Raw genomic sequence first — 21,569 nt, forward strand, 5'->3', positions numbered from 1 at the left:
AAAAATATGTAAAGATGGTTTTTTGTTTTAAGTTAGAGTATGCAGAAATTCAGTTTAAAGTCTCTCCTGTAAAATTTTCTGTGAAATGAGATACGAGGTTTTCACACTAAGCTATCTTTATAAAAGTTTCTCCTTAGTTATTTCAAGCTAGGATGTTTTTTCATATGAATTTTTTAAATAGGACCATTTTCAGTCTGCTTCTGAAGATTATTACTTCAGTTCACCGAAAGACCTCTTTTTTAATTGCTTATGATGATCTTAATTTTTTTATTTCTCTTTTTCTTCGCCTGTCTATTCCAGTTTGCCTGCCACTGCTCTTTTGTCATTTACCCATCTCTTTTAAGGTCTTCCCATGTATCTTGTCGTCCTCCTCGGTCTCCATTATATTATTCTCCGTGTCCCCTTGCTATTATCATATTTATAACCTGCCCAGCGCCATTTAATTTTTTAAATTTCTTTAATTTTTTTTACTAAGTTGTTTTGAATTAGTATGGCAACATGTCGACTTGCTCTATTACTTTGTGGTACTCCACTATAACTTCTTGTGTATCTACCGAATTTTTGATTTCCTCTGCCTTTGCTCTTTGTTTCTGTTTGTACACAGATATTAATTGGTATACCCCCAGCTCTGTTTCTTTCTTTTTCTTTATTTCTTATACCTTATACGTTCCATGTTCCTTTTTAGAATACTTTTCGGTTGTAATATTCTTCGTCGTTTCCATCCATTTGTGTTCCAAAGGAATTTTTAGCATATCACATGTTTTTCGAATGACGAGTTTTCTAATTGGAGTTGGTTCCCCTAGTCTAAATATCCCAGCTTTTCGGTCCCGGAAACAAGCCTTTCAGGCTATAAAGTCTGCTGCATAGCGCAGTATCATTTTAAGCTTAAGCCATGCAACCAGTGGTTACGCGACATACGACATACAGCCCTTCGAGGAGGTGCGAGCAGAATTTGCTGGCAGAGTTGAGCTGAATTTCAAACACTTTTGTGGGAAACAGCAAGGTCTGTTGCATTATTAAGTTCGGCTCATCTTACTGCCTTCGAGATCCTATACCATCATTAGAACCACTCATTTTTTTAAAATAGGTATATTGCCCCAACATTCAGTTTCATTCATCGACAACAAGATGAATTATTAGCAGAATGTGTTTGTATTGATTTATTTATTTAGTTTCTTTTGTATCATTTGTTACCCTCTAAATATAAAAGGATTAATTTATTTATCTACTAGTATTTTTACCAATCTTTTGTTTACGTTCTAGGCGTATTTTCGAGAGTACACAACGAATGACGCCAAAACCGTTTGGTTGAACTACAAAAGTTTATGTCTTTTCCGAAAATAAATATTTTCATAAGATTTCGTATTTTCTTTATCAACAACAGTCCACACAGCCAGTTTTTAATTCAAAAACGGGATGCTTTTCAACACTATTATTTTAGCAGAGTGACTTTGTTTCAAATGCATTTAGAAATATTCTGGAGTAAAGTCAACAATGCTCTTTACGAAATTACGCCAAAATAATGAAGTTTCTGTTTTCAGCATGCTCATTGGCATAAAACAGTCAGAGGTGGATTTATGGAGCAGTAAGAGATAAATAAGAAGAACTTACAAGGACTTAACAAACATTTTGGTAAGTTTTATGTTTCGTCTATTATACACTGCTGGCAAAAAATTCAACACCACCTACAAGGACAAATATTTTTAAATATTTTTTTATGGAAGTATACATTATAATATTATTACTATTTGATCATTTTGACGCCATTTTCGTCACAAAATTTAACGAGTTGCTCCGCCTTGATTTTTTCTACACTCAGTTACTCATATTGCGGAATATTTATCCAGATTCTTCTTATGGCATGCCACAGGCCTTCTAAGTTTGCTGGAGGACATGACAATAGATTTAGGTTTCAACCTACCATATGCCAAACACGTTCGATGGGTTTCAGATCAGATAATCTAGATGGCCATTTCAAAGTTTCTATACCAGATTCTTGTATGAACTTCATAGTTGCACGGGCAATATGAGGTCGTGTGTTATTCTGTTGAAAGATCGCATTTGGAATGGTTTGTAGATAGGAATGTAAAACCGGTAGCAGTACTTCACCAATATCGTCGAGCTGTCCGACTACAGTTAATAAGAACTAGAGGTGATCTGCTGTCCAAACATATAGCATCCCATATCATAATGCTTGTATAACGGTCAACAGTCAAGTCTATATTTCGTCTCTCACCTCGAAAACATCTTGCCTCTATCTATCAAACAAATCCTAGATGTACCAGTGAAGCAAACAAAACTCCATTGACCATTTCAGTTTTGCCGAGCTCTGCACCGTCCTAAGCACCGAACATTATGATCTAATGTCAGAGGTAAAATAAATTCGCAGAAGACTCAGAACTCGCTGTCACCAACACATTTTTCCAATTACCACCTCGAAAGCTGTACACATGGAAATCCCATCAGGACAAACCCGAGAGAATTATTAGAAATCAAGTAGATTACATTTTAGTAAACAAAAGATTTCGAAAGAGCTTTACATCTGTCAAGACTTATCCTGAAGCAGACTTAGAGATGGACCATGTTCCACTGATTCGACAAAAGATGTCGATCGACGTGTCAACTGGTTTTACATGCTCTGTCGGTAAAATCAAAGGGTAGTCGAATCGAATCCGAAGTGTGGACGTGCTAGCTAGCATTCGACCTTCGAAATTGGTAAAAATGTGTGCGCGCGGCGTAGTCTCAGCCGCATCCAAAGTCTCGTGTTTTGTACTTGTCGTCAAAATGGAATGGAAAAAAGAAAAAGTGATGATTTATTGAATAGTACAAATTAAAAACAAATCTATGGAACACTAAAAGCAAATATTATAAAGACCGAAACAAAATGCAAAAAAATTTATGAAACCACCGTTACTTGTATTCAAGGTTCAATATATTGATACCATCCTTTTTCAAATCTTCCATCAGATTATATACCGCTATATTATCCCAAAATCTTCTTTTACGCTATAATTTACGTTTTTTAGTTGTGATAATAACAAATGAGGGACAAACAATAATGACGTTATCTTCGTCACATATTTTCGTTTTGACTGTCGACAAATATTCTGCCTACCTGGTGTGGACATGTGAAGCTTTTTCGATTTGTCGGTCGACAGTGGCGATAGACAGAGTCGATCGACAATGTTGACTCAATGAGGATGCGGCTTAGACTGCTTCAACTCTTCGTCAAATTTCCCGAAAACTAAAACCGGCCTCTTTCATGCCGATAATGCTTTTTCAAAATCGCTTAAATGACGAAATTTCCAACGACGGCCAATATTTGACATTTTAAATTTTTTGGCTAAATTAAAAACAATTCAAAAAGACTAAAAATTACAAATTAACTAAAGTTAAATACACAGAAATAAACTTTTTATCTTTTTTGTTTTTGCAAAAAAATAACTTTAATTAAAGAACAGATAGCGACTTACAAAGAAATACTTTCGGTCCAAATAAATAACAAGTATAGAAAGTGTTGCATTTTTTTGGCCACCAGTATATCGTCGGCATACTATGAAAAACACATAAGCCCAAAATATTGAATTTTAGACTTTTGATGGCATCTGTTAGCACTATTAAAAAGCTATGTACGTCTCTGTTTTCTTTTTTTATGATGTTACTAAAACTGTGAAAATGAAATCTGCCTAAGTCCGTTAATGTTAAAAACCATATGAAATCTGCACAAGTCCCACAAGTCCGCTCTTATTAGTGGCCAAACCGTTCAAACGAGTTATGTACAATTAGTTTTTTGCCTCTCCTGTAAAATCAGCTATTTTGGACTTATGCATTTTTCGTATTAGGCCGACGATGTAAAATTATTTGGTTTAGTTTATTACGAAAGCTTTTAAATTTTAAATATACAACTAAAGCTGGGTTAGTAGTTTAAAAATTATCGATTCGATTATACTCGTGACGTCAATGGCGCTTCACAACACCACCGTTATAATTCGACGTTATATCGGTTTATTTTTTGTCGTATAATTAATTTATTTGTTTTATTGAATTAAATTCCAAAAGCATAATCATAATTTTATATAATAATTAAGGAGTAAAAAACTCCCAAAAAAATATACCTAGGTTAGATTTTGATTAGCTTTATGGGCAAATTATGTAAATCAAATTATGTTTATCATTTTTGTAGTCATTATATGTAATGGATCCAGTAATCTGCACAAGTTATATATACAGGGTGTCATTTCCCTTTATAAAAGGTATATAATTTATTAAAAATCCACCTAAAAAGGGCTACATCACAAATTCAGAACGTTTTCGATCTGAATGCAGATCATCAGCTGTGCTGAACAGGATTTTAACATGCTAAGCCACCTAAATAGAAAATATATGGGTAGAAACCCTTTAAAATGATACACTCATGGATATATAGACAAAAACTTGTTTTAAATAAGATGCATGTTATAAATAGTTCATGACTAAGCACCGGGTTCACATTTGACCCTCACATAAGTTGGGACACGTCCTGAGATTCAGCTACTTCATATCTTGAACGGTCGATGGCAACTAGTCCTTAAATGCATCGTGTTGCCGTTCGGCAACATAGGTAAACGATTGAATGAAATGTCTATTCTGATTCGAATTTAAAGTAACTGCCTGGCGTTGCCTGTAGTTTACATAGTGTAAATATTAAATAGTTTGGCACTTTTTGCACAGATGGCATAAACATGCACTTCAACCCATTGACTTGTTTGGCAGCTTACCTGTAACGTTGTGTATTATTTGATGAAGTTTGTGAGTCATATCTAGTTAGAATATTAGTGATTTATTATTGAAAAAATATCCTAGTTAGTAGGTAAGGTATACACTTTTTTTATTATGCTCCCTTATTGTTTTTACCGCATTTATGAGAAAAATGAAAAACATTCTTTGTTGCCGTTTTGCTACAGTGCGCACTCAAGAATCCCTGACACAGAATATTTACATCTGATTCCTTATTACAAAATGCATCGTCAGAATTATTTGTCGGAAAAGGATCTGCAGTGAATTATTATAGAGGTGTACCGCTGCTTGTACATAATGCCAAAAGAGGATTATCATTGGGAACAGTTCAAATGCAACGGATACCATATTGCAAATTACCAACACATACGGATATGAAGAATTTCCTCGTGGTGACAGTCATGAATATACTGCAACGGTTGACGGCGTAGATATCTCATCTACAATATGGAAAGATAATAAAAATGTCGTCTTGCTTTCCACTTTTGCAGGTATATCTCCTATATACAAAATAAAACGCTTTCATAAGACTGCGAAAAAATCTATCGAAGTAGACTGTTTATTTGTAATTAGAGAATATAACCGCCATATGGGAGGGGTTGATCTCATGGACAGCCATATTGGAAGATACAAAATTTCTATAAAAAGTAGGAAATGGTACCTCCGGCTATTTTATCCCTTACTTGATTTAACAGTCGCCAATTCCTGGATAATCTATAAAAGATCGACGGTTGCTAAGAACCCACAGGCAAAGCTTTTAACACAAGCAGCTTTTCGCACAGAACTTGCAGTGTCTGTGCAAGATGAGCACAATCACAGCAAAAAGAGGGAGACCAAGTACATTGAAAAGAAAAGTACAAGACAAGAAAAGGAGAGAACTAGCTCAGTACATTCCCCCCAAAGATATTAGTAGAGACCAATATGGACACTGGCCGACTATATAAGATAACAAACAACGGTGTAAATATCCCAATTGTAAGGGGTTTACACATACAAAATGTGGTGTGGCACTGTGTTTCAATAAAAATAATAATTGTTTTTACAATTTTCATGTAAATTAACAATGTATATTTATATCCTAACTTGACTTTGTATCCACAATGTAGCATTTTGGCAACAAACCTGTTATTGTCAAAAACAAGTGTTTAAAATTAAACTTAATTTTTTACAATTTTCATGTAAATTAACAATGTATATTTATATCCTAACTTGACCTTGTATCCACAATGTAGCATTTTGGCAACAAACCTGTTATTGTCAAAAACAAGTGTTTAAAATTAAACTTAATTTTTTTTATTATTTTTTCATCATTTCTAAGCTTCTAAAAATAATTATAGAACAGTTTTTGCGTAAAATTATGTTCTCTAGCCTCTTCCGTGGCTATTTTAACCAAAACATTTTTCACCCCCGAGAAGGGGTGGGAACCACCCCCAAGATAAAAGCGCACATCGGCCTAGGGTAGACTTTGTCTCTTGAGCTATTCCCTACTTACTGTGAAAATATCAAGTAAATCGATATAGTAGGATGGAATTCGGAGCCAAATACCCCCATTGACTGCCCTATATTGAACAGATAAATTTTTATAAGAAGTGTTCAAAATTAGCACCATCTACTTCTAGACATTTATGAAACTTTTTCATTCAGTTATGTCTTGTAATTTTAACAATATGATGGTATATTTGAGAGCCATCCAACCAAGAGACTCTGTGCATTATACAGTATCATATTTTCCTCTATAGTAACAAAGTGCCAAAATCTAAAGGACTTAAATGAGTAGAGGGAGCTGGTCAACGCAACGGATCCTGATTGGCAATCCATCTATCATCAAACATTTATATTTCTTCGTTCCCATAACACTTCAATGTTCGTAACGTGATCCATGATATCTTCAAAATTCTTCCATTCTTCCATATGTCTACATGTCAAACGAATTAAGTGCCTTAACGATTAAGTCTAACTTAAGTTCTTATCACCTTACGATTAAGCCTTTACGATTCGACTCCATATTACAGGCAACTGTATACGTATACCCTATTCCACGAACATACGCCTGTTTTGGATTACTTCGACAACGAATATTTTACTGTGCAAAATAAGAAGAACGAAAGTAAATTGCAAATTCTATTGTTATTTATTGGAATAATTATTAGCGCCATTTACTTTCGTACTTCTTATGTTGCACAGTAAAATATTCGTTGTCGAAGTAATCCAAAACAGGCGTATGTTCGTGGAATGGCCTCATACGTAATATTTAGTTAATCGTATTTTTAAGGCTGATAACCTCTGCTACAAAAATCCTTTTTATTTTCATAAAGTTGGCACGTGCTTTTTTACTTTTATTTCAGCATTCTATACGTTATTTTACGTTATTGGTGTTTCCAAATACGTGTAAGATATATTCCCAAATATAGTGCCTTGATTTATGCATAATTTTGGTAAGCGGAAAAGCAAGCAATAAATACAGCAGGGGTTTAAGAAGGAAAGGCTCTAGCTTTAAACTTTTAAAAGGGCCGTACTTAGCCCAAGAACAAAAATATTTATTAAATAGTAATTCAATATTTATTTACAAAATTATAATAAAACTATACAAAAATAAATGCTATCATCTGCTTACAAACTAATTAATTAATTACAATTACACAATTATTACACAATTACAATTACAAAAATTAATTACAATTATCTGAAAATTATCTCTATGAAGACAGGAATTGTCAAAGTTTTTCTATAAAGGGTGTCCAGAAAATCTACCGACAAACAAAAACAGGAGATTCCTTGGATCATTTTAAGACAAGTTAACCCAATTCTTCTAGTCCGAAAATGCTTCCTAAGGGAGCTAGAGCTTTTTGAAGATGGCGTCGTGTAATTAGTTTTTCTTAAATACCTCCAGAACGCTTCTATTTAGACAAACTAAAATTGGTACGCTTATTTATCTTCCAGAGATTTTATTCGATTAATGGAGCGAATTTCTAGTACCGGTCATAGGCGTCCGTTTTGGGGAAGAGCAACCGATATTTTGTCCCATAACTTTTTTGTCGTTAACTTTAAGCATTTTTGACTCTGGATTATTAAATTGTGAGGTATTCTAGTACTAAAAGGTACTGTTGCTTTAAGTCGGTAGGACACACCGTTTTCTAGAAAAATCGATTTGAAAATTTTTCCTTTGTTGAATTTGAAAAAAAAACTGGAAAAAAATTTAAAAAAAGCTGGTGTATTTTACCAACCTAAAGCAAGAGTAACTTTTAATACTAGAATACCTCATCATTTAATAATCTAGTGTCAAAAATTCTTAAAAAATAAAGACAAAAAGTTATGCGATAAAATAACCGTTGACCTACCCAAATCGGAAGCATATGACCGGTAATAGAAATTCTCAATCAATGAAATCGATTCATCTAGGTCTGGATCCCGCGTATGAAAAAAAAAGATGATTAATAGCAAGCTGAAAATTTGTTAACAGCTTAAGGCTTAATAGTCGGACAAACTTTGATATATGGGAACACTGGAACAGGGGAAGTTTTAATTGTGGAACAGGTTAAAAATTTAGAACGGTCAGACCACGAAAACGGCACATGTATTTTGTCCGACAGAACAGACTTAAACTCTTCGAACATAGACTAACTCTCATGCAAAAATCAGACTGCTATTTATCACCAAATGGGCGTTTTAATGAGTGGAACATGTAGAATATGTCAAATGACAGGAATTATGACAGGTGATAAATAGCAGTCTGATTTTTGCATGAGAGTTTAATCTCTGTTCGGAGAGTTTAAGTCTATTCTGTCGGACAAAATAAATGTGCCGTTTTCGGGGTGTGGCCGTTCCAAATTTTTAACCTGTTCCACAGTTAAAACTGCCCCTGTTCCAGTGTTCCCAGATATCAAAGTTTATCCGACTAGACACCCTTAAGCTATTAACAAATTTTCAGCTTGCTATTAATCAACATTTTTTTCATACGCGGGATCCAGACCTAATCTGGAATATAAATAAACGTACCAGTTTTCGTTTTTCTAAACAGTTTTTTTAAATTTGTTTTTAAATTCAAAAAACGAAAAAATTTAAAATCGATTTCTCTAGAAAACGGTTTATCCTATCGACTTAAAGCAAGAATACCTTTTAGTACTAGAATACTTCCTAATTTAATAAACTAGTGTCAAAAATGCTTAAGAGTTAAAAACAAAAAAGATATGCGACAAAATAACCGTTGCCCTACCCAAAACGGACGTCTATGACCGGTACTAGAAATTCGCAATAGATCGAATCGACTTATTTCTGGAAGGTAAATATGCCTACCAATTTTCGTTTTTCTAAATAGAAGCGTTCTGGAGGTATTTAAGAAAAACTAATTATAAGACGCCATCTTCAAAGAGCTCTAGCTACCTTAGGAAGCATTTTCGGACTAGATGAATTGGGTTAAATTATCTTAAAATTATCTGAGGATTCTCCTGTCTTCGTTTGTCGGTAGAGTTTCTGGACACCCTGTATGTCATTGCATTTTGCTAGCTGCGAAGGAAGCGTTTAGACACAGCGATAAATCGCAGCAATTTATCGATATCGATCGAGTTGCTTAATTTTATCGTTGTGTGTAAACGGTACATGGCAGCGATTTATCGGAATTGGAATTGGATTGGAGTTGCTATCGGATTGCATCAATTTATTGTAACGATCGAGTTGATTCAGTTTACAGTCAATCGCAACAATTTATCGCAGCGTCTAAACAGCTTTAAAATAATCAATAAATCGCAGCAATTTATCGTCACACTAAATTGCTGCGATTAACGCGATTAATGTGGCGTCTAAACGCAACTTAATATTAATATCTTGAACTTTACTCTTAAGAAGTTGAATTAGAGAAGTGCTTAGAGCAGGTGGAATATTTTTTTCTGCCAATATCAGTTTTTTTTGTCTTTTGAATATTTATTATTTGCAGTCCAGTCTCTTTTGTCCATGTTGTTAATCGTGAATATATTATTATGTATAAGGTTGAATAGTGTTATTACCGGCCCATCTCCTTGTTTTAATTCTTTGACTATTGAAGTAAGTATGTAAGTTATTGGTTGAGAACAACCCCATAGAGCAGGCGATGCAATTCAGAGATCTGGGCATATATACAGGGTGTAACGAAAATACAGGTCATAAATTTAATCACATATTCTGGGACCAAAAATAGTTTGATTGAACCTAACTTACCTTAGTACAAATGTGCATATAAAAAAGTTACAACCGTTTGAAGTTACAAAATGAAAATCGATTTTTTCCAATATATCGAAAATTATTAAAGATTTTTTATTGAAAATGGACATATGGCATTTTTATGACAGTAGCATCTTAAGAAAAAATTATAGTGAAATTTGGACACCCTATAAAAATTTTATGGGGGTTTAGTTCCTTTAAACCCCCCCAAACTTTTGTGTACTTTCCAAATAAATTGCTATTGTAGTACCATTACTTAAACACAATATTTTTAAAACTTTTTTGGTTCTTAGTACTTTCTCGAAAATTCAGTTTTTATCGAGATATTTTAAATATTTGTCAAATCCACCACATATTTGTATATGGTTAAGTACGATTATGGAGACTTAGTAAAAATATGAAAATTTATGTATGATTTACATTTTTAGGTATATTTTGAATCGTATTAAAAGAGAAAGCCATATCTCGATAAAAGTTGCCTTCTTGAAAAAATACAAAGAGGCAAAAAAGTTTTAAAAATATTTTGTTTAACTAATGGTATCGCAGTAATAGTTTAATTGGAGCGTACACAAACATTTGGGGGGTTTAAAGGAACAAAACCCCCATAAAATTTTTATGTAAACATATTAAAAAAGAAGCCGCAACTCGATAAAAACTGCCTTATCGAAAAAATACTAAGAGCCAAAAAAGTTTTAAAAATATTTAATTTAACTAATGGTACCACAATAATAATTTAATTTGAACGTACAGAAAAGTTTGGGGGGGTTTAAGGGAACAAAACCCCCACAAAATTTTTATGGGGAGCACAAATTTCACTATAATTTTTCTTTAAGATGCTCCTGCCGTAAGAATGCCACGTATCTACTTTCAATAAAAAATCTCTAATAGTTTTCGATATATTCGAAAAAATCGATTTTCACTTTGTAACTTCAAAGGGCTATAACTTTTTTTATGTGCATATTTGTACTAAGGTAAGTTAGGTTCATTCGAACTATTTTTGGTCCCAGAATATGTGATTTCATTTATGACCTGTATTTTTGTTACACCCTGTATATCAAGCACCCACGACCCAGTAAAGAACCTGAGGAGTCAGATCCATAAAGCATCTGCATTGTCAGGATTTCTGCGGGAGATAGTCTGGTCAAATCCGTATATGCGCACAGATAGTAAAATTAGAATCCACAAGACTTGCATACGATCGATCATGACATATGGCATAGAAGTGCGCGAAGACACCAACAAAACGAAACAGATGCTAAGAGTTGCCGAAATGAAAACCCTAAGAACAATAGTGGGGCAAACAAGAAGAGAGAGGGTGAGAAATACAAACATTAGAGAGCAATGCAAAATTCAAGATATTGTAAGATGGGGAAGGCAGCACAAGAGGATGTGGCACAACCATGTAAGAGGAACGAATGACAATAAACTCGCAAAAATTTCCCTAGAAAACAACACGCTCGGTTCAAGACCCTCCGGAAGACCTTCTAAAATCTGGAGGGATAGATGGCTATCTACCTTCCAGAAAATTAGCCAGAGGCAGCTTCAGAATTAAACAGATCAAAAGTTCTCCAAGAAGTAAAAGAAGAAGAAGAAGATCATTGAAAAGTTTTAGTGAACTATTTTTGTATTCTGAGAGTTGCTGTTGAGGAGTCCATTGTTAGCTCCTTTATTATTTAACCTTTATACGACAGATATACCTGAAAAGAAATCGAGAAAATTCGCTTATGCAGACGACCTGGCCATTGGCTTCCAAGATAATAGTAAGGAAGCTGGAGAACGAGCTCTAAACGAGGACCTAACTACACTAAGTAACTACTTTAAGAACTGGCGCTTAGTTCCTAACACAAGCAAAACTGAAACCTGTCTCTTTCACCTGTCGAATAAACTTGCGGGCGATACTCTCAATGTAACTCCAAATGATGCAGCTATCAAACATAACAACAACCCCAAATATCTAGGCGTCACACTTGATAGAACACTCACCGTCAAAAGCCATCTTACAAACGCAGGCGGTAAACTAAGAACAAGAAACAATATAATAACAAAACTTGCTGGAACAACTTGGGGTGCTTCTGAAGATACTCTTCGGACCTCTGCTCTAGCTTTGCTTTTTTTTCAGTGGCAGAATATTGTGCACCAGTATGGCTAAATAGTGCACATACAAACAAAATCGATGTCCAACTTAATCAAACCATGAGAATAATCACTGGAACAATAAAATCAACCCCAGTGAGATGGCTGCCTACTTTGAGTAATATTGCTCCACCAGATCTACGCCGTACAACAGCATTAGTGAGAAAGTACCAGAAAATTGTAGCAAACATACAATTACCAATCCATCAAGAGATATCAGACATCTCAAAAGAGCACCAGCGACTGAGGTCTAGAAATCCTCCAATCAGATCTGCCCGAACAATTGGTGATTCCTATGATATACAAACGCAATTGTCCACAAGATGGATACCAACAATAGCAGCAGATTATATTCAGATATCCACCCCAACCCAGAGTTTCATCGGATCGGGTCTGCCCCGGTCCACCTGGACGAGGCTTAATCGCATACGTACCGGACATGGTAAATGTGCTGATTCTCTGTTCAAATGGGGTCGTGCAGAAAGTCCACAGTGTGATTGTGGATCACCTAGACAGACCATAAGTCATTGTATTTCAGATTGCCTAAATCGTGCCTACCGTGGAAACCTCAAGGACTTTGTGAAATGCTCCCCAGAAGCAATGAATGGCTATGTAAATTGGACATTAATATTTAGATTCATTCATTATATTTTAGTGTTTGAATAATATATGATATTTGTGTATTTATCGTACTGTGAAAGTCCATACGCTAAATAAATAACATTTTCGTTATATTCTCTCTCTCCCTTAGCGCTATAGTCAAAGTCTGGCCCTGGCCTCCCCCAACATCCATCACTTTTGGTATTACAGTTTTTAGTACGTTCTTTAAAGGAAAAAAATTGAAAAACCTCTAAATTTTAAAGAACCGCTTGGATTGACGTGAAATTTAGCAAACACATAGCTAACAAGTCAAAGAAAAAAAGTGATATTGTGCCTATGTGTGCTTTTGCCCTAGGGGTGTTTCACCCCCTTTTGAGGGTGAAAAATATATGTTCGAAATAAGTCCGCAAATGGATAAAATGAATAAATTCCGAATAAATGAATAAATTGCGAGTGAATATGTTAGTTTTTCTACAAAATAACCACGTTTTCAGACGGTTTTTCGCAAATAATCCAAAAAGTAAGTATTTGGTTAAAAAAAATTCTTTATTCTCACTATCTCACTATACCTAGTAGCAGCAGAGTTATAGCTAATGAAAAATAATAGAAACATATTTTAACGTGCCGTAATAAAAAAACGACGCACTTTTTTGGAAAAAACTCATTTTAACTTTTTTAAAGTGTTTAAAAAATGGTTATATTTGTTTTAAAAAAATTTTTTAGCATCAAAAGTAAATAAGTTACGCTCAAAATAAAGTTGGTCCCTTTTTTTGGTAAGAAATCGGGAAAATCACCCCCTAATTAGCATTTCAAATGAACTTGATTGTTACTACTACTATTTTTGAAAGATCTGTAGTTAAAAGGGCTTGAACGAGTCACTTATCACAAGCAATTTTAGAAACACCGAATCTTAACCAATTTTTGTCTTACAGAAAAACAAAAAAATACAAAATATTCAGAAAAGTAAAGCCGACTTTTTTTATTGTTTAATATTTTTGGTATCTCTAACAATTTTTATGTTATCTTGAAAAAAAGCATTTTTTTAAAAATTAAAATTTTTAAAAATTTTATTGTAAAACCAAATTTTTTCAAAAATAAGCACTTTGAATCGATAAAACTTACAGATCATATAAACACAACATAAGTAAAGTAACTTGTGAAGCGGTAACGATTTATTTCATTTAAATTGCTAATTGGGGGGTGATCTTCCTGATTTTTTTTGCCAAAACAAAAGGAACCAACTTTTATTTTGAGCGTAACTTGCTTACATTTGATGCTAGAAATTTTTTTTATAAAAACAGAAATAAAGCTTTTTTTAAATACTTTAAGAAAGTTGTAATGTCTTTTCCCCAAGAATGCTTCATTATTTGGATATTTCACATTGAATTATTCTATTTGGAATTTTTCGAATATGAACCTATTTTTCATTAACTATAACTCTGCTCTTGCTAGGTATAGAAACCTAACATATACACCATTTTTTTTTTCAAGTTATTATAGGCTATAGTTTTGCTAAGAATATTTTTTCAACAAAATGCTTACGTTTTGAGTTATTTGCGAGAAACCGTCTAAAAACGTGGTTATTTGTTGAAAAATGAATATATTCACTTGCAAATAACTCGAAAAGTATTGATTTTGTGAAAAAACTCTATCGAGTTTAAAAAGCTTAAAATTAGTCAGTTTATCCATTTCGGGACTTATCTTGGACATATATTTTTTCGCCCCGAGATCGGGTGAAAGTCACCCCCAGGGCAAAAGCACACATCGACACCATATCACTTTTTTCTTTGACATATTAGTTATTCCTATGCCAAATTTCATCTCAATCCAAGCGGTTCTTTAAAATTTACAGCAAAACCGTGAAAGAATGTACCTACTATTTCGAATTTTATGGTAAAAATTAAACACAAAACAAATTTCCATCCTCAACAATAAACGTATTTACAGAAAAATGTAATTTTGAGTAAATATCTATTAAATATCAACAAAAAAGTTTCTTATAAATGTTACATAAGTTCCAACACAGTCCTCTCGTCACATGTTTCCATCGGTATATCAAAACAACAAAACTTACATTTATGAAAACAAAAAAAAACTATATTCAGCAGTTCAACTGTTTAGTTTGTTTGCTTTGTTGAGTGCGCAAATTAAAAACTTTTTCTCTCTAATTTGGAATCCGTGTCGAAAGAGATGAGAAAAATAATTCCCTTGAATGGTTCGATTAAATGATATTAAGTTTCATCCCGGACCCGGTTGTGTTAATTCATTTATCGTTTATTTAATCGGCTTCATTCCCAATAATTATACCAATTACAATATCATGCTTTGTTAATTGTTTCGATTTGGATTTGGATTCACTATCTAAAAAAAATAGATACAGAGAAACAGAGATACAGAGAAAACCGGAAACACCAGAAATTATAACAAATGAAGAAGTTAATATAATAGGCCTGGATCTTGCGTACCAAAAAAATTGATTAATAGCAATCTGAAAATTTGTTAATAGATTAAGGGTGTGTAGTCAAGCAATGTTTGATGGAGGTGAACACTGGAACAGGAGAAGTTTTAATTGTGGAACAGGTTAAGAATTTGGAACGTCAGACTACGAAAACGTTCCATGTATTTTGTCGGACAGAACTTCCAATTGATTTGTTATCCTTTCATGTCAATTCCTGTCATTTGACATATTCTACGTGTTCTACAAATGAGCAAGAAATGTTTGATCCCTGCGAAGAGTTGAGTACGAAAGCAATAAAGTTGGTCTAAAAGTCAATAAAGCTAAGACAAAAATAATGGTGGTCGACAGATGCGACACTATTCAACTGACTAACATGTTACAAGAATACCAGATAGTAAACACCTTTGTCCATTTCGGGTCTATAACTACATAAATATATTTAGTTATACTAGTATAACTAAAGATGGTAACTGTGAAGCAGAAGTTCGGAGACGTATTGGTATGGAAAAAATGCGATGAGTCGCCTAACTAAAGTTTGGAAAAACAGATCTATCTCTCAAAATATCAAGATGAGACTGGTGAATGCCCTTGTATTCTCAATATTTCTATACGGAGCAGAGACTTGGACATTTCGCGCACGCGACCACCAAAAATTGATGCTTTTGAGATGTGGCGCTGGAGAAGAATGCGGCGCATACCTTGGACAGGTCATAGGACAAACGTTTCCATTCTAAACCAACTCAAGATTAAAAAAGGCTGTCCACAATATGTCTGCAACGAATACTGCAATTCTTTGGTCACGTGGTTCGCAGAGATGACGACAGTTTGAAGAGATTTATTGTTTCTGCAAACGTTCCGGGGATAATATCAAGAGGACGATCACGAACTAGATCTCTCTCCTGTCGTTTCCCCATTACTGAGGATCGTGATTTCTTCCAATATTCCTAACAATGTTTCTCCATTGGTCTCTATCTTCAGCTGCTCTAAGAGCTTCGCAGAATGAGTTTCCAGCTGAATGCTTTATTTGGTCAGACCATCTAGTTGGTGATCGTCCTCTTGATCTTCTCCCCGGAACGTTTCCAGAAACAATTAATCTCTCCAAACTGTCCTCACCTCTGCGAACCACGTGACCAAAGAATTGCAGAATTCGTTGCAGACATATTGTTGACAGCCTTTTTTTTATTGAGTTGGTTTAGAATGGAAACGTTTGTCCTATGAGCTGTCCAAGATATGCGCAGCATTCTTCTCCAGCACCACATCTCAAAGGCATCAATTTTTTGGCGCTCGCATGCGCGAAGAGTCCAAGTCTCTGCTCCGTATAGAAATATTGAGAATACAAGGGCATTCACCAGTCTCATCTTGATATTTTGACAGAGAGATCTGTCTTTCCAAAGTTTAGTTAGGCGATTCATCGCATTTTTTGCCATATCAATACGTCTCCGAACTTCTGCTTCACAGTTACCATCGTTAGTTATACTAGACCCGAGATAGACAAAGGTGTTTACTATCTGGTATTCCTGTAATATGTTAGTCAGTTGAATAGTGTCAAATCTGTCGACCACCATTATTTTTGTCTTAGCTTTATTGATTTTCAGACCAACTTTATTGCTTTCGTACTCAACTCTTCGCAGAAGATCAAACATTTCTTGCTCATTTGCTGCTATAAGTGTAGTGTCATCAGCAAATCTTAAATTGGAGATTTTTCTACCAGCTACTGTCACTCCACCGGCCCATCCTTCTAAAACCATCCTCATGACATGTTCACCATAAATGTTAAATAAGTCAGGTGACAACACGCATCCTTGTCTAACACCTCTCTCGGTCTTGAATTGGTTTGAGAACTTCTGATCTAGTCGTACTGTCGCTATATTAGACTGGTACAGATTTTTAATAAGTGTCACCAGGTGCATTGGTGCGCCCATTTCTATTTAAATTGACCACAGATTTATCCAGCTTACACAATCAAATGCCTTTTGGTAGTCAACGAAGCATATAATCATGGGTACTTGAAATTCTCTAGACTTTTCAATGAGTTGTCTGAAGTTCAGGATTTGTTCCCTTGTACCTTTACCCTTTACAAACCCCGCTTGTTCCTGAGGTATTTGGTAATGTAGATAGGTTTTTAATCTGTTTTTGATGATATGCAACAAGATTTTACTAGCATGTGTTATTAGTTACAGTGTGCGGTAGTTTTCACATCTGGTAGTAGTTCCTTTTTTGTGTAGTGGGATATAAATTGAGGTACACCAATCAGATGGCCATTTTCCTGAATTCCAAACAGCGACACAGATAGAATGGACGATATGTAATCCTTTGTTACCTAGTAACTGTAGTATTTCACATGGTATTGAATCAATGCCTGGGGATTTATTTCTCTTTAGTGAATTAATTGCACCTTTGACGTCAGCGAGTAAGACAGTAGGTTCTGTAGGGTAGTCAGAAGGCCACTGATTTTCTGCTGATACCTCGTTATTTTTATATAGCTCGCCACAGTAGTTTCGCCATGTTTCCAATATTTCATCAGTATCGGTCTTTAAATTACCTTCCTTATCTATTACAGACCACGTTTGAGGTTTAAATTCTCTGGTAAGGAGTTTGATCTTCTGGAATAAGTCCCTCGGTTCATTTCGACAGCCATGTTCCTCTATTTCTCTACATATTTGAGAGATGTAATCAGCTTTATCTTTGCGGCACTGTTTTCTGATTTCTCTCGGTAACGCTCTGTATTCATCGTTTGTTCCGTATCTTCTTTTATATTCTTTTCTGCGTTGAATCACAATCTACATATTATCGGATATCCATGGCTTACGGTCAGTGGAAACCGCTGCCTCACAGTCTTTTGCAGCCTCGATTACCTTATCTTTGAGATTGATCCAAGTGCTCTCAGGGTCACTATCTACTTGGTCTAAAGAAAGAGCATCTTCTAGGTTTTGTTGGAAGTCATTGATTTTTGATGGACTTAGAGACATGACTTTTCTCTGGGGTGTTCTTTTGGGGACTTTGAAACGAAGTCGAACGTTCAATACCAGGAGTTGATGGTACGAACTAGATGGTCCGACAAAATAAAGAATTCAGCTGGAAACTCATTCTGCGAAGCTCTTAGAGCAGCTGAAGATAGAGACCAATGGAGAAACATTGTTAGGAATATTGGAAGAAATCACGATCCTCAGTAATGGGGAAACGACAAGAGAGAGAGACGTGTCGGATTTATTAAAATGCGTACTTGGCGATAAATACCAGTCTGCTTTTTGCATGAGAGTTTAATGAAAGGGTAACAAATCAATTGGAAGTTCTGTCCGACAAAATACACGGAACGTTTTCGTAGTCCAAATTTTTAACCTACTCCACAATTAAAACTTCCCCCGTTCCAGTGTTCCCGTCCATCAAAATTTGTCCGACTAGACACATTATACAGGGTGTTTCATTGGGAAACGGAAATACTTTAACGGTGAATAGAGGTTACCGAGGCGGTTCTAGGCATACTACATTTTTTGCCCCACCGACTTTTATAACCGAGTTACAGGGTGTTTTATCGATTTTGCCAATTTCTTTCCTAAGCCATAACTTTAGAACCACCCTGTATATTTTTTTGATATTTGGTACACATGTGTCTCATCCAAAACCCAAACGACCGACATACTAATCACAAGAAAAATCCAGGTCCGGATTAACAAAAAATTATAAAGTAATTGTGACCTTAAAACAACACCCTATATATTGAAATTTTGAAAATCTGTTTGCATATTTGAAAAGAGCACAAAAAACTAAGTCTAATCGTTCGCTTCAATTTTTCGGCCAGACAATTTTATGACTTTAATTTTAAAATTATATTGAATTTTTTAAGAACTTTGACATTAAAAAAAAGGTATTAATAACTTTTTAATTATAAATTATTAAAGCTATTGAATAAATACTTATTTTAAAATTAATCAATACCTATTTGCCACATTGGAACGACCCAATTATTAATCACAAGAAAAATCCAGGCCCGGATTAACAAAAAAAAATAAAGTAATTGTTATCTTGAAACAACACCCTGTATATTGACATTTTCAAAATTTGTTTGCACATTTGAAAAGACCACAAAAATTTGAGTTTATCGGTTTGCTTTAATTTTTCGTGAAGGAAATTTATTGACTAATTTTGAAATTAAATATATTGATAATTTTAAGAACACTGAAATTAAAAAGCAGATTTTTAAAGCATTTTAACAATAAATTATTAAAGTTATTAAATAAATACCCATTTTAAAAATAATCAATACTTATTTACGACATTCGAATGACCCACTTACAAATCAAAACAAAAATCCAGGTCCGGATTAACAAAACAATATAAAGTAATTGTAACCTTGAAACAACACCCTGTATATTGAAATTTTCAAAATCCGTTTGCACATACATAGGTATGAAAAGAGCACAAAAAGCTAAGTTTAATCGTTAGCTTCAATTTTTTGGCCAGACAATTTAATAAATTTAATTTTGAAATTATGTCGAAATTTTTAAGAACTCTGGGAACTCATAATAAAAATTTCGATATAGTTTCAAAAGTAATGTCATTAAATTGTCTGCACAAAAAATTAAAGACGGACATTAAACTTAGGTTTTCGTGCTCTCTTCAGGTGTGCAAACGTATTTTAAAAATTTCAATATACAGGGTGTTTTTTCAAGGTCAGAATTACTTTGTATTTTGCTGTTAATACGGACCTGGATTTTTCTTGTGATTAGTAAGTAAGTCCTTCTAATGCTGTAAATAATAACTGATTATTTTTAAAATTAGTATTTATTTATCAACTTGAATGATTTATTAATAAAAGTGCTTTAAAAACCTGCTTATTAATTTCAGGGTTCTTAAAAATTTGAATATATTCAATTTCAAAATTAAAGTTAATAAATTTTTCCACAAAAAATCAAAGTGAATCTATAAACTCGGATTTTTGTGGTCTTTTCAAATGTGCAAACAATTTTTGAAAATGCCAATATACAGGGTGTTGTTTCAAGGTCACAATTACTTTATGTTTTTTTGTCCATCCGGACCTGGATTTTTCTTGTGATTAATAATTGGGTCGTTCCAATGTGGTAAATAAATATTGATTAATTTTAAAATGAGTATTTATTCAATAAATTTAATAATTTATAATTAAAAGTTAATAATACCTGCTTTTTAATGTGGAGTTCTTAAAAAAATCAATAAATTTCAAAATAAAAGTCAAAAAATTGTCTGGCCGAAAAATTTAAGCGAAATATTAGACTTAGTTTTTTGTGCTCTTTTCAAATATGCAAACAGATTTTGAAAATTTCAATATACAGGGTGTTGTTTTAAGGTCACAATTATTTTATAATTTTTTGTTAATACGGACCTGGATTTTTCTTGTGATTAGTATGTCGGTCGTTTGGGTTTTGAATGAGAGATATGTGTACCAAATATTAAAAAAATATACAGGGTGGTTCTAAAGTTATGGCTTAGGAAAGAAATAAGCAAAATCTATAAAACACCCTGTAACTCGGATATAAAAGTCGGTAGGGCAAAACATTTAGTATACCTAGAACCGCCTTGGTGACCTCTATTCACCATTAAAGTATTTCCGTTTCCCAATGAAACACCCTGTACATGGAACCTTTTCGTAGTCTGACTTTCCAAATTTTTAACCTGTTCCACAATTAAAACAACCCCTATTCCAGTGTTCCCGTCGATCAAAATTTGTCCGACTAGACCCTTAAGCTATTAACAAATTTTCAGCTGGCTATTAGTCAACTTTTCTTTGGTACGCGGGATCCAGGACTATAAGTAGCTACACAGAGAGTTCGAAGAACCCTTGAAAAGCTGCAGGTATAGATAGAATACCAAACGAATTACTGAAATATTGTGGAGCAGCAATGACAGAACAATTAACAACATTAATTAACAAAATCATAAAAAAACAATAAAATACCAGAAGAATGGAGAACGAGCGAACTAATTCTACCTTCTAAAAATTTATGTTGTTTAAATAATTAATTTAAATAATATGTCTTGGTATTCTATTCTCCGGCATTCTTCTTACGTGTCCGTACCAGCTGAGTTGTTTCGTCCTGAAGTCGTCAACAATAGTATGTGTAACCCCCATAATTTCTCGGACTCAATCAATTTTGTTAAATACTACTCTAAAATTTACAACTAAAATTCTTCGAGAACTAATGAATCGGAGGATAAGTTCAGCACGTGAACAACAGGGTCTTCGTACTAGAAGATCGTGTACAGATAAAATATTCGTTAAGAAGCAAATTACTAAGATTTTATTTATTTAGGGTATGGCACCTGACACATTGACATTTACTACTAGTACATATATTTTATATAAGACAATACATAGGTTCACAAACGTACATCTAACTTATTTACATAGTCTGTTGACTCTGGAGTCGCCATC

At 34.0% G+C, this 21,569-nt stretch overlaps 1 protein-coding gene across 3 annotated transcripts in view; it reads left to right on the forward strand.

The window, feature by feature from the left end:
• LOC114332203 (eye-specific diacylglycerol kinase) overlaps positions 1–21,569 on the forward strand; it is a 1,074,450-nt gene that overhangs the window by 212,106 nt on the left and 840,775 nt on the right. For all 3 annotated transcript variants that reach the window (XM_050642118.1, XM_050642119.1, XM_050642120.1), the window contains exon 2: positions 1,542–1,632. The gene's annotated coding sequence lies outside the window, so the exon portion shown is untranslated. The remainder of the gene's footprint in view (positions 1–1,541; positions 1,633–21,569) is intronic.

The sequence above is a fragment of the Diabrotica virgifera genome, chromosome 1, assembly GCF_917563875.1.
Source record: "Diabrotica virgifera virgifera chromosome 1, PGI_DIABVI_V3a".
NCBI classification, from domain to species: Eukaryota; Metazoa; Arthropoda; class Insecta; order Coleoptera; family Chrysomelidae; genus Diabrotica; species Diabrotica virgifera.